This window comes from Zonotrichia leucophrys, chromosome Z (assembly GCF_028769735.1).
Source record: "Zonotrichia leucophrys gambelii isolate GWCS_2022_RI chromosome Z, RI_Zleu_2.0, whole genome shotgun sequence".
NCBI classification, from domain to species: domain Eukaryota; kingdom Metazoa; phylum Chordata; class Aves; order Passeriformes; family Passerellidae; genus Zonotrichia; species Zonotrichia leucophrys.
Window position 1 is genome coordinate 74,983,437 of NC_088200.1, and position 12,741 is coordinate 74,996,177.

The following is a 12,741-nucleotide window of genomic DNA, read 5'->3' on the forward strand; positions in this document are numbered from 1 at the left end:
AACAGTTATTTCCTGCTCTCATATTTTTGCCTGAGAGCCCCTTAATTTAAAATTTATAGCGATTGGGAGGGGTGGGGAGGGTTTACAGTCTCCATTTCAGGAGAGGCTCCTGCCTTCCTTAGCAGACTACTGCCTTCCCAAAACAAGACAATATATTTTACAAAAAATGATTCTGCCAGGATCTTTTCTCTTGAGAAGCTGGGGAGCTTCAGCTTCTCCATGTTTTGCTGCCCTAGAATGTGATCTGGAGAATTGTTTACTTAGCACGTGAAATTGTTTTTACTTGATGACCAATGACAGCCACCTGTGTCGAGGCTGTGAGAAGTCAGATTTTATTATTAACGAGATTGAAAGATTTTATGGTCATTCTGTTATTTTGTTTGATAGCTCTCTGATGTCTCTTTTCTCTTTTAGTATAGTCTTAGTATATAATGTAATGTAATGTAATGTAATGTAATGTAATGTAATGTAATGTAATGCAATGTAATGTAATATAATAGAATATAATAGAATAATAAATCAGCCTTCTGAAACATGGAGTCGAGATTTTAATCTCTTCCCTCGTCCTGGGACCCCTGCGAACACCAGCACAGGTGATGTGTACAAATTCATGCTGAGGCTACAGTAATCTCACCTGATGGAAACCCTGGCATGCCAAAGGAGGGTTCTGGGAAATTCCCTCTGATGAGATTACAGCGATATGCACCAAAATCCCAGCCCAGGAATATTCATCTCCAGAAATTTTGATTCCAGAGGATTATTCCTTTGACCAAATCCCAGCAATATGCATCCAATATGCATCATCCATAAGATAAATGTGTGTCTCCTAGAATGGATATTGCAGGAGATTTTCCTCTAACAAAGTGAGTTATTTAGCAATTATTTACCTCTAATAAAGTGAATAATTTACCAGTTTCGGAAAACTCTCAGCAAGAGCAGCAGCAAGAAAGGGAAAACTACATGAATATACTAAAAGGATAGGATCAATGATAGGAAAGCAAGAAACCCTCCCTGGCAACCCTTGGAGCTTAGAAATGTATAAAAAAGACTTTGTGAGAGCTGTGTCTTTGTGATGTACAGAGCAGAGGAGCCAAAGTGCCCCACCTGTCCCACCCAACGCTGTTAGCCTGGTCTGAGCTGTGCTTGTGGCCTTTTTACAATTGTATTTTAATTATGGAATATATTTTCCTCATTAATCAGATTGGCTAATTCATTTATAACAGTTTGTAATCACTTTTTATCTGCTTTTGATGTAGTATAATTTGTTAATCCTGTGTGGATTATATGTTTTAGTGTGATAAATATATTGTGGTTTAGGCTCTCTCAAAATATCAAAATAGAGACTCTATGCTGTGTATTATAACATTAACTGTTGTAGAAGTAGTTAATGCCTTTGTTTGTGTCACAAACTGACGATGCTGAGAATATTTTGGATAATTGTGTGAAATATCTAATGTTGATTTAATGTACTGGTGGAGTATTTTATCTGTATGGTAAGATAACATTGAAAAGAACCAAGTAAATAAACATTGGAAGAATACAAAGAGAAATTTACCACTGGCCCTTCAGCTATCAAGAGCTGTCAAATCACAGAACAGGGGAACTTGTGAGGAAATGAAATTTATCAATTTCATCTGCAGAACAACATGTACTTTCAAGAGTCAGACCAAGCAAAAGAATTCCCAGAACATGTGAACTCAAAGGAATGTTTGAATATGTACAATCCTCATAAATATGTATTTAACCAATACAATGAAAAGGCATGTAAGAAAAATTGTTGCAGTTAACTGCGTGCCTCTGGCAGCTGCCATGCACCCAGGGCTGCAAAAGTCCATTTTACAACTTATTAAACTTTTAAAAATTTTAGAGTGAACCTTGTTTCTCTCAGCTCCAGCACTGCAGCAGCACCCCCACCTCACCCCAAAAAAGCTCAGCAAACTCATCTCCCTTAGCAGCTCCTGCTGCACTGGGGTGCTCAGAGAAATTTGGGGATTTGCACATGTAAATTTGCCCTATAACTTCTATTTGTCCTGCTGGGTCCTGCTGGGACTGTGCCTGAGCTCTAAGGCTGGCCAGGAAATTGGCATGTCAGATTTTATTATTAACAAGATTTTATGAATCATTCCATTCTTTTCTTTTGCTAGCTTTCTGATGCATCTTTTATCTTTTCTTTTAGTATAGTCTTAGTATATAATTATAATGTTATGTTATGTTATGTTGTATTATATTATATTATATTATATTATATTATATTATATTATATTATATTATATTATATTATATTATATTATATTATATTATATTATATTATATTATATTATATTTTGGCATGTGGGGGTCTGAAGGAGGCAGGGAGTGTTTTTCCTTACAGGAATCAGATTTGGATGAGGATTGCTGGTGGATGTGATCTCCTTAGGAAGATACAGCTCCTGACCAAATAAAGGAAAATTCTATGTATCTAAATTCTAATTTGTGTAGCTGACAGGAGCTTTTTCTTCAAGCTGGACTCTGGTGAATCGCCTTTGGGAAATGAGCATGGAAGATTTGCAAGAAACCCATGACATTTCTCCCACGATCTGCTGTTTCAGTTGTTTTACCAAAAGTTTTTCCAAGTGTTATTTTTTATGCAACCTCTTCACCATTCTTTTGGAGGTTATACTAAACTCCTCAAAGCATTTGATTTTATTTTTAGTGAGCAAATTCCCAATAATTTTCTTGTAGATTTGGGTGACACCCAAACCCTTTACTTCTTTCTCTCTCTTGCCCAGACAGATGCAACATTGCACCTTTACCTTCTCACTTAGTAAAAAGTTCTTCTTTTTGTGCTTGCATATTTTTAGTTCTATTTTGGTTCTATATTTTCATTTGTGCTTGCATATTTTTATGTTGCAGGCCAGTATTTTCTTTCTATGCCAGTCACATTTGTGAGATGAGTGACACGATGTGTTCCAAGTTTGGAGTAATTTGTTTCGTGTCCTCTGTTGTGCTTCAATTTTTTGGCAATTTTTTACCAGAATCTTATTATTCTGTCTCCTCCGTGCCTTTGGAACACAGTATCCAGTTAATGTAACTGCATTTCCGGAGAAAGGTGCTGATTGATTGACAGAAATTTCAGTATTTTTCACAGAAAGATTCTCCCTGGATCTGGGAGTTTGTTTAGGTGAGCTTCAGGACAGGCTTTTGTGACTGCAACAGGATTTTCCCTCCCAAAACGCAATATGAGCGTGTTTGGCAGTAAAAAAAGATCAAGTGAGAGGTTTCTGGTGGAGGTTTTTCTGATGACTTCTTTCCCGTGTGTTCGGCAGATGGTTCTTGCGCCTTTTCACAGCATAGCACCCTCATCCCACACTCTGGAAATATTTCCTGATGACTAATCCGCGCAGAACCATTGTTGTCACACCTGTGAGGCGCCGTGTGTGTTGTCACAACAGCTCTGTGTGTTCGTAGCTCTGTTTCACCATTGCCAGGAGCTGGCTGGCAGTCAGAACCCGTCCTGAAAACTGCCAGCCGTATCAGAATCCCTGCGCAGATTTATGATGTATGATATGAGGATACCGTGACTTGAGCAGCCCCAGGCACCCACCAGCGTGGAGTTTTTGGGGAGTTTCTGAGCCCTGTGTTGTGCAGGGGACAAATATGGTCTGCACGTGTGATTAAATCAGAGGAATCAGGCGCAGGCTGTGTTTGGGAAGGAGTGTGAGGCACAGCAGGGTTAATTGTGACCCGGAGAATCCCCAGAGCAGCTCCAACCCAAATCTGTAAGGAAATCATTGGGAATTTGCTCACTGGAGATACAATCAAATGCTTTGAGGAGTGTGGCATAACCTCCAGAGGAAAGGTGAGGAGGTTGCAGGGGCTCGGTCTGTGCCCCCCGAGCTCTGCTGAGGTGCGCTGTGGGACACAGGGTGCCAGCACAAACCAGAACCTGTCAGCAGACAGGGAGAGGGAACACCTGGGAGAAGGGAGAGGTGAGCCCTGGAGGGAAGGGTCTCTTTCCAAAAAGGCCTCCTTGGTGAGCCAGAGGGGGCAGGCCCTGTGTGGGAGGCTGTGGCTGTGCTGCTGAGGGAGCTGAGGACCCCTCCTCACTCTGATTCTCGCTGGGCTTTAATCCCCACAGCTGAGATTGATTTATCACTCCGCAATGCCCCAGAGCCCAGGTGTGTCCCCTGTGGCCACAGGCTCATCCCTGGCCCTCAGGAGGCTCTGCTTTACCTGACAGACACTTCTCTGGCAGCTCTCAGAAGCCTCCCACACTGGAGACGCCACAGACTGCACAGGTTGTCTACCTAAAAAAACATAAAACACGGTAAAGCAGGATTAAAAAATAAATACAGCACAGTGGTTAACTGTCACAGACATCTTTTCATGAAAATCCTTTCCCTAGGATTCTTTCCTCCTGAGAAGCTGAGAGGCCTCAGGAACAAAATGCAAACAGTGATTATCTGCTGCTGTGGAATGCAACAGGTGCATCTGTGATTGGGCTCATGTGGTTGTTCCTAATTAATGGCCAATCACAGTCAGCTGGCTCAGACTGAGACACAAGCCTTTGTTATCATTCCTTCTTTTTCTATTCTTAGGCGGCCTTCTGATGAAATCCTTTCTTCTATTCTTTTAGTAAAGTTTTAACGTAATATATATCACAAAATAATAAATCAGCCTTCTGAAACATGGAGTCAAGTCCTCGTCTCTCCCTTCAGCATAAGACCCCTGTGAGCACCATCACAGCCAACAACACATCTCTTCTGACAGTGGAAGGTGCAGCCTGCTGATGGCAGCAGGGAATTGCCAGATTGTGACAGTCTGGTGCCCAGGGGAAGGTGAAGGGACAAGGAAAACATCACCTGGGGTGCTGTGGTGTGAAATACAAAGCTGTGTTTGGTGTCAGGTACGTACAGGCAATGTGTGTATGTGTGATTGTGATATGTGTGGAGACCCACCATGGGGTAGTTGTGAATTCTAATAATAACTGAGGAAAGTAACTCATGGAAAAAGGCCTTTGAACCTATCTTTTGTTTGCAATTAACCCTGGTTGATTTAGGAGCATTGGAATTAAGGTGTTAAAGATGTTGCTTTTTGCTTGCGTTTAATACATAAAAAGCTCTGCAATAATAACCTTTTGAAGTATAATTTTAGAATATTACTTGTGTCGTTGAAACTACAGCTTTGGAATATATATAAAGGAAATATGCTTATCTCACACCTTATTGAAGCAGAGAAAAACAGCTTGAGAAAGGAAGATGAACATCATCTCAAGGATCTATGGTTTCAACCAAGGGAAGCTGGACGTCACTATGAGATATATTAATCTCATTTTATGAGATTTATAGTCTCTGCAATCAAAAGGTGGACCCACATCTGAAGAGCTGGACTTCACCAGATGGGATTTGTTTTTCTTCTTTCAGAAACCGGACCACCACCATCTGGGATAATCCTTTGGGGATGCATCCTGAGAAAAACTAAACCACAGTAGTGTATAGAATGGTGACGTAAAAATTGGGAATAGAAACTGCTGATGAGTAAAAATTAGACTAGAAACTGCTGAGAAAGTTGATGAGTACCCCTATAAACACCTGCAAGCCTCAACTATCGGTGTGCAGTTGGAGGGAAAAATTCCCCCACAGTGCCCAGCGCTGTGTTGCTCATTCTTTACCATACTAATCAATTAATAAATTGATTGCTGCTGGAATATTGGCCTAGTCAAGCTTCTTATTCATAACAGTGGGAAAGGGAGTGTGACCCTTTCCAGCCCAGGGCTGTGGCTCCTGCTCTCAGCTTTGGCCACACGGGTGGGCTCTAGTCCTGAGAATGTCCTGCAGCCCAGGCAGTGCCACAAAAACTGCACAAAAACTGCACAAAAACTGTGCAAAAGCTGCGCAAAAACCGCACAAAAACACGGTGCGCAGCTCAGCAAAAACAGTTTTTACAAAACGAGGGCACAAAATGAATAAAAACAATCTATTTGACAAGAAACAACGTCATTTGGGTGGTGGGGAGTGTGGTCCGTTCTTCAAAAGGTAGCATGACTTTGAAGCAGTGCATTGCTTCAAAACAAACATTTTAAAAATATTCCTTTGCAGAGAGTCTGACTGGAATGGCCCCAAAGTAAGGAAAGATCCTCATCAAAGCTGGTTTTGTGAAGTCTGACCTCAAATCATTAATAACTCCAGCTCTTCTTTCCCCACAGAAATGGTCAGCCTGCCCCTGCAGCAGGTCTGCACCGCCATTACCTCTGATTAAAGGGGTCTGTTTTCCCCAGGAGCACTTTGCCAGAATTGCTGTGCTGCCACTCAGGTTTCACCACAGACCAATGCACTGCAAGGATTTCACTTTCATCTGGGTAATTTCACCACTGCACAGCCGAAAAATCCAAACTGCAGATATTTTCCTCTTGCAGGACTTTGCTGAGCGCCTTCCCTGGTGCCCATGATAGAAAACCCACGTTGTTGTGAGTGTCTGTGGTGCTGCCACAGCGCAGCTGGGAAGGGGAAAGAGCAATGTTTCACGACCAGAACAATTTTTGGGGGTGTCAGTTTCGACCCTGTTGGAGGAACTGAGTGAAGGAGAACACCTCCCTTAGGGAAGCATTTGCTCTGTGCTCAAAACTGTACAGAGACGGTGTGGTCTGGAGAAGAGAAATAAATTCTAAGGATTAATCATCCTGAGGTTAAAAAAAAACCCCAAACCTTCTAAATCCTGGCCTGAATATCTGTTCAGTTTGAGTCAATGGCCTGTGGTGGGGTTGTCTGCAGCCCTCTCAGTCCCACCAAGGTTTTTGTTTTACCATTTACTTTCATTTCTTCCTTAAACTGGAATGGCTCCTCATAAGCAAAGGAATTTTATTCTCTGCAGGAGGATTCTGAAGGCACTGACAAAAAGTTCTTACAGGGCTCTTGATAATGATTTATTGATTTCTACTTTAAATTTTATCTGCGGTAAGTGGTTCGTTAATTGCACCAATCTTCCATGAGTTTCAAAATCTTTCAGTCCACCAGAAGCTCCATGAGAATTTGGGCTTCATTTTAGCTAAATCATGAACTGATTATTACTGTGTCATTTGTCCATGAGAGATCTGATTGTTACGTGATTAGGCACAACACCTCTTTTGGGTATAAACCTTAACAATTTTATTTTTTAGATTTTTAACAAGCCTCTCAGGATTCCGGGCACGAGGCCTCAGTCATGTAATCACTCAGGAAATGTTCACAGCAATAAAACTCTTTCTCCAAAGCATTCTTGTAGTGAACTTTCTCACACACTTTCTGTAAATAACTAATTTTTTTTCATTCTTTATGGAGGAGGAGAGAGTTGATGCACTGTTGGTTTGACCAGTGTCATTGGAGAGGTGGCACTGTCACCCTCCAATCCACTGCCACTCTTGGAAATCTGTAAATGTTGGAGTCAGGAAATGAAGTTCTCTTTTTTCCTTCACCTTGAGAACAGCGGTGTGTGCACTTGTCTTACTTTGTGTCCTATAGTGACATGAGCCTGCCAAAATGCTTGCAGGGCTTGCCTTGTGCATTTCTCCCTTTTATCTCAGCCTGCTCTGTCCCAGACTCCTGCGGGGGATGCCCTTGTGCCATCTGTGATTGGGCTCATGTGGTTGTTTCTAATTAATGGCCAATCACAGCCAGCTGGTTCGGGCTCTCTGTTCTCAGAAGAACTTCAGGTCTCTTTTTATCCCCCTCTCAAATACATCTGCATACAGTTTCACAATAGGTTCATACACATTCATTTTTATGGGTTTCCTGTGACTTTTACCACTAGTTCCTTTTTATCAGAAAGAATTCTGAGGTCAGGCTGATTTGCCCTTACAGCAGTCCCTGTCTCTCTCTATCATCTTCTGTCTCCCCCCCTTTTTCTCTGTCCTTCACTGAAGTAACTTCACTGAGCTTAGGCCTTGCAGTCTGGCTAAATAACTATGGTTTCTAACCACAGACTCAACTCAAAAATGTACCTTTCACCTAAATTAAAATGGATTTCTATCCTGGAAAATGTTCACTTTGCTTCAGCCTAAAGGATTTCAGGAGTTACTTCATGTGGAAGATTCCTTTGTAACTCCAGCTTGAACCCCAGGAACCTCAAAACTTCTAATATTTCTAATTCTGGCAGAACTATTAGAAATTATTAGAAATATTTTTTTTAAAATAACATTAAAAGCTAATATTCTAATATTTCTTTTAAATTCTAAGATTTCTTTTGAAACAACATTAAAAAGTGTTTTTCCTGTTAATCCCTCACTTTCTTGAACCTCTCTTGAGGAGGAAGTTTCCTGCTCCACCCTCCCCATGGGTGCTTGTAAGCAGGTATAGGTCACCCAGTATTTCACACTTGCCCGGAGGGAAGGAAGGTGCCAGGGTTACAGTGACATTTCTAGAAATAGAGGCAGATTAAACACTTGAGCCGTGTCCTGGGTGGTATTAATTGCCACGCCATGTGATGCTGAGTGACATTTGGGAGGAATGGCAGAGCCACAGCTCAGGTTCCCACCGAGGGCTCTGCATTTGTGTGTGTGCAAAACCAAATCCCAGCCCAAAAGCCGCCGGCCAGACCATCCCTGTGTCCCACGTGCACACGGAGAGCCTGGCCTTTTCCACTGGGGCAGCAATTCCTCCAAGCCATCCCCAGCTCCAGCTGAACCTACAGAGGGCAGTGGAAAGTTTCTCCCCGCCCGTCCATGGAAGGTTCTGGAGCCTCAGAAACATCTGCAGCGACTGTCACGAGTCACTGCTGGCCTCAGAGGCCATTTTTAGACACCCAGAAATCAGTTTACGTCCCTCCTGCTTTGCTGCATCGCCCTGCAGCTCAGAGAACACAACACACAGTAAAGCAGCCAAGCCCGAAATGCGATATTGGGGATTTTTGTTTGCGGTTTCTCCCTGCTCGCCCTCAAACCCCTTTGACCCATCCGGGCTTTGGGATGCAGCCTCCGAAGTGCAGAAACAGCACCAAGTGCAGGCATGGCTCTGGCAGTGCCTTAATCACAGCGTGCAGCATTTCTACCAAAAAACATCAACCACGTCTCAGTTTTCTTCCTCCTCGTCATTCCAGAGGGACAGCAAAAGGTTACAAGGGCTTACTAATTTGGAGGGGGGGAAAAAAAAGAAGAAAAAAAAAAGAAAGAAGAAAAAAGGATAAAATTCCAGACTATGCACCTGTGGCCAGATGTGTGTGGGTAGAGCAGGCATGGCAACTCTTCACAGCCAGACACCAACCCCTTGGTGCCACCAGGACTTTGGGTTCCTGCCAGCTGAAGGTCTGGCTGGTCGGGCCCGACCAGGTGAGACCCAGGTGCCCAAATTCTCCTGCCAAAGCCCAGCCAAGGTGCAGGCACCGCTCACCCTCCTGAGCCAATCTGGTGCCATTTTGCAGTATAAACCTCTCATCTTCGCAGTGCAGAGAGCTACAATCAAAACCACAAAAAACTCATGTAGTTAGAGACATTTCCTCTGAACTAGTCACACATCTGCAAAGAGACTTATCTTTCTTTAGCTAAAATTGTTACTTAAGGGTCAGCATTAATGTCTGGACTTTGTGGTCCTAGAGGTCTTTTCCAAACCTTAACAATTCTGTCATTAGATTATTTGAAGCAGCTGCATAGTGGGGGCTGGCACACACTTCCCTGCACCTAAGTACTTGCACAAATCAATAAATTACAACCAAATTAACACCACCATCCTGCGGTGCTTTCAATCACTTTTTAACAACCCCTCGCGTTGGCAATGCTACAGTTTGAGGGTAGAAAAGCAATATATGTGCAGTGTCACTGACCTTGGAGCTGGAGGTAGGGACGTCCTGCTGCCTGCAGCGAGCCCAGAGTGTGAAGGGAGCTGGAGCTGGGCACGCACAGGAGCCCAGGAAATCTGAGAGGGGCAGGAGGAGGTGAGCAAACCAAAATAATTGCTGCAGGGGCCAATCCTGCCCAGCTGGGTTACGTGAGTGGCATTTGCCTGTCAGGGGTGCCCTTGAGGGCGTCAGCAGGATGTGGCAGCAACACCGTGAAAAATGTGTGTATGGTGATTGGCTTTTGGCAAATATTAAAATAAATATTTTCTGTGTTATGTTAGAAAGTTATGCTGTATTAATTTTCTTAAGTGGTGTGTTAAATATAGTTTGAGGTTATAACAAAATGTTAAAATAGAAACTATGCTATGTAGGATACTTTTTCTAAAGAAAGGACTCGCACTGAGACAGCAGCCACAGGACACCTGAATCTTTCAGAGAAACAGAATTTATTGCTCCATTATCCAAAGAAATGAACTTCTTCCTGCCTTGCTCAGCCATCCTTAATCAGGACTCAGAGGAAGCAGCTGACACTGCCCAGACAGAATCCTGTGTTTGAATGGAATTTATGCATCATGGATGAGGTGTATGAATATGCAACAGGCCGTTGCTTTTAAGGGTTAATCCTCTGTTCACGTGGGTCTTTTTTTGGGCTTATTTTGCCCAGAAAGAGGCACCCAGACTGTCTGTAACTCTTTGTTTCTGCTGTCTCATATTGTCCTAATCCAAATAGTCCAAATTATTATTACTCTAATTGCATTACTATATTTATAACCATTTTATTTCTATTAAACTTTTAAAATTTTAAAAACAAGTCATCTTCATTTTCCACAAACATCATCCCCCAAATGCCTCTCTGTGCACGGACAGACAGACGGACACGGGCAGGGATGGACACAGATGGACATGGGCAGGGAGGCTGAGGAGCTGCTCTGGAGCAGCCAGAAGGGAAAGGGAAGAAGGAAGGAAAGGAAAGGGAAAGGGAAAGGAAAGGGAAAGGGAAAGGGAAAGGGAAAGGGAAAGGGAAAGGGAAAGGGAAAGGGAAAGGGAAAGGGAAAGGGAAAGAAAAAGGGAAAGAAAAAGGGAAAGAGAAAGGGAAAGAAAAAGGGAAAGGGAAAGGGAAAGGGAAAGGGAAAGGGAAAGGGAAAGGGAAAGGGAAAGGGAAAGGGAAAGGGAAAAAGGGAAAGGGAAAGGGAAAAAGGGAAAAAGGGAAAAAGGGAAAGGGAAAAAGGGAAAGGGAAAGGGAAAGGGAAAAAGGGAAAGGGAAAGGGAAAGAAAAAGGGAAAGAAAAAGGGAAAGAAAAAGGGAAAGGGGAAAGGGGGAAGGGGAAAGGAAAAGGGAAAGGGAAAACGGGAAAGGGAGAGGGAGAGGGAAAAAGGGAAAGGGAAAGGGAGAGGGAAAGGTCAGTCCTGCCCAAAATTGCCCAGAGGGACACCAGGGCAGGGCAATGCCAGAACTGCTCACTCCCATCCCAGTGGGAATGGGTCAGGGCAGGGAATTTGGGGTCATTTTACCTCCCCCTCACTTTTTAATTCATGGCATTAATTCCTGAGTGTTTGTAAGGCAGAGAAGCATGAAGTGGCCTCTGAAGCCTCTCGTGTAGAATTACTGTTATTATATTACTATATTGAATTTAGAATTGCTGTATCTCTATAGCTCTGTAGCAGTGAATTACAGTAGGAAATAACACACAATGGTTTGGAAACCATGAAAGAATAATCAGCTTCTCTAACCTGGCTGTGCTCCCACCAGAGCTCAGCATGTGTCAAGGCTGATAGAGGAGCACAGAGGCCAGCACTGTGCAGCTTTAAAAAAAAAAAATTAATTTTCCTTTTCTACATTTAATATTCTTTCAATTTTCACAGGATTTTCCTAAACCCGCATTTCAGAATTTTGAAACTTTGCAAAGCACAGGCATCTCTCTCCCAAAATGTCATGCCTGGCTTGGGCTCATGGGAGCCATGCACACCCTCAATAATTAAAACCAAAGCAGTCATTCCAGTTCAATGCATCTGGAAACAGCCTGTTAGGCACACCAGTTCTCCACCAACTCCACAGCGTGTTCCTGGTGCTGACAGAGGAAAAAAACCAACTGTGGATCTCTTGAGGTAGCATGAGTAAGGAAATAGTAATAGCAAGGAAATGCGTGGCTCGTGATGGAGGCACACAGCTACTTTTTCGTTTTTCACCTCTTTTTCCTGAAGGCCTTGAACAGAGCAGGACTTGCCCTGGGAGCAGGGCAGGGCATGAAGGGCCTGCCTGGATTGTGCACAGGTTCCAGCTGAGAGCCTGAGAGAGCAGGAGATGCAAACAAAGCCCATACTGTGAATTTACAGCACAAACACCGCGAAAAACATTGTTAGCAAGTTCCCTAATGGTTTCTGAAGAATATATCATTAATACTTAAAAAATAGTTTGGCTTTACTGCTGGTGTGTAGTCTATTTAGTGAGAAACTCAGCTGCTGGAACAGTTGGGATGCCAAGGATCATCCATAAATAACCCCCTATTTTCATCTCCAATACAATTCCCTGCCAGCTGCTGTGGTTTCCTTGCTGGTGCTGGGGAAGCAGCAGAGCTGGGGGTTAATTCAGCTGCAGCTCACACCAATCCCTGTGCCCCTGCACAGCACCTGGAGTTTGGTGTGGGAGCTGCTGGACAGGGCAGCCACCTGCAAGGCAAAGGTTTTGTGGAAGGGCCCTTCTGGAAGCCACAGTGATTTAGAAGAGAATTTATTTGAAGTCAAGTTTCTGTGTGCAGGGCATAATTTATTAGCAGTGAAAGGAGTCAGGACAGAAGTGATGGGCTGAGCTTTCTCACAAATCCTGTGTGTGGAATTAGGGGTTGGAGGAGGCTGTGTGCGTGCTGAGCTTTGCAAGGACACACAGATCAGTGTCTGTCCTGCAGCCAAAGTCAGGGCTCTGCTAAATTAGAGCAGCAAAAGGCCCCTGGACACAATGTCC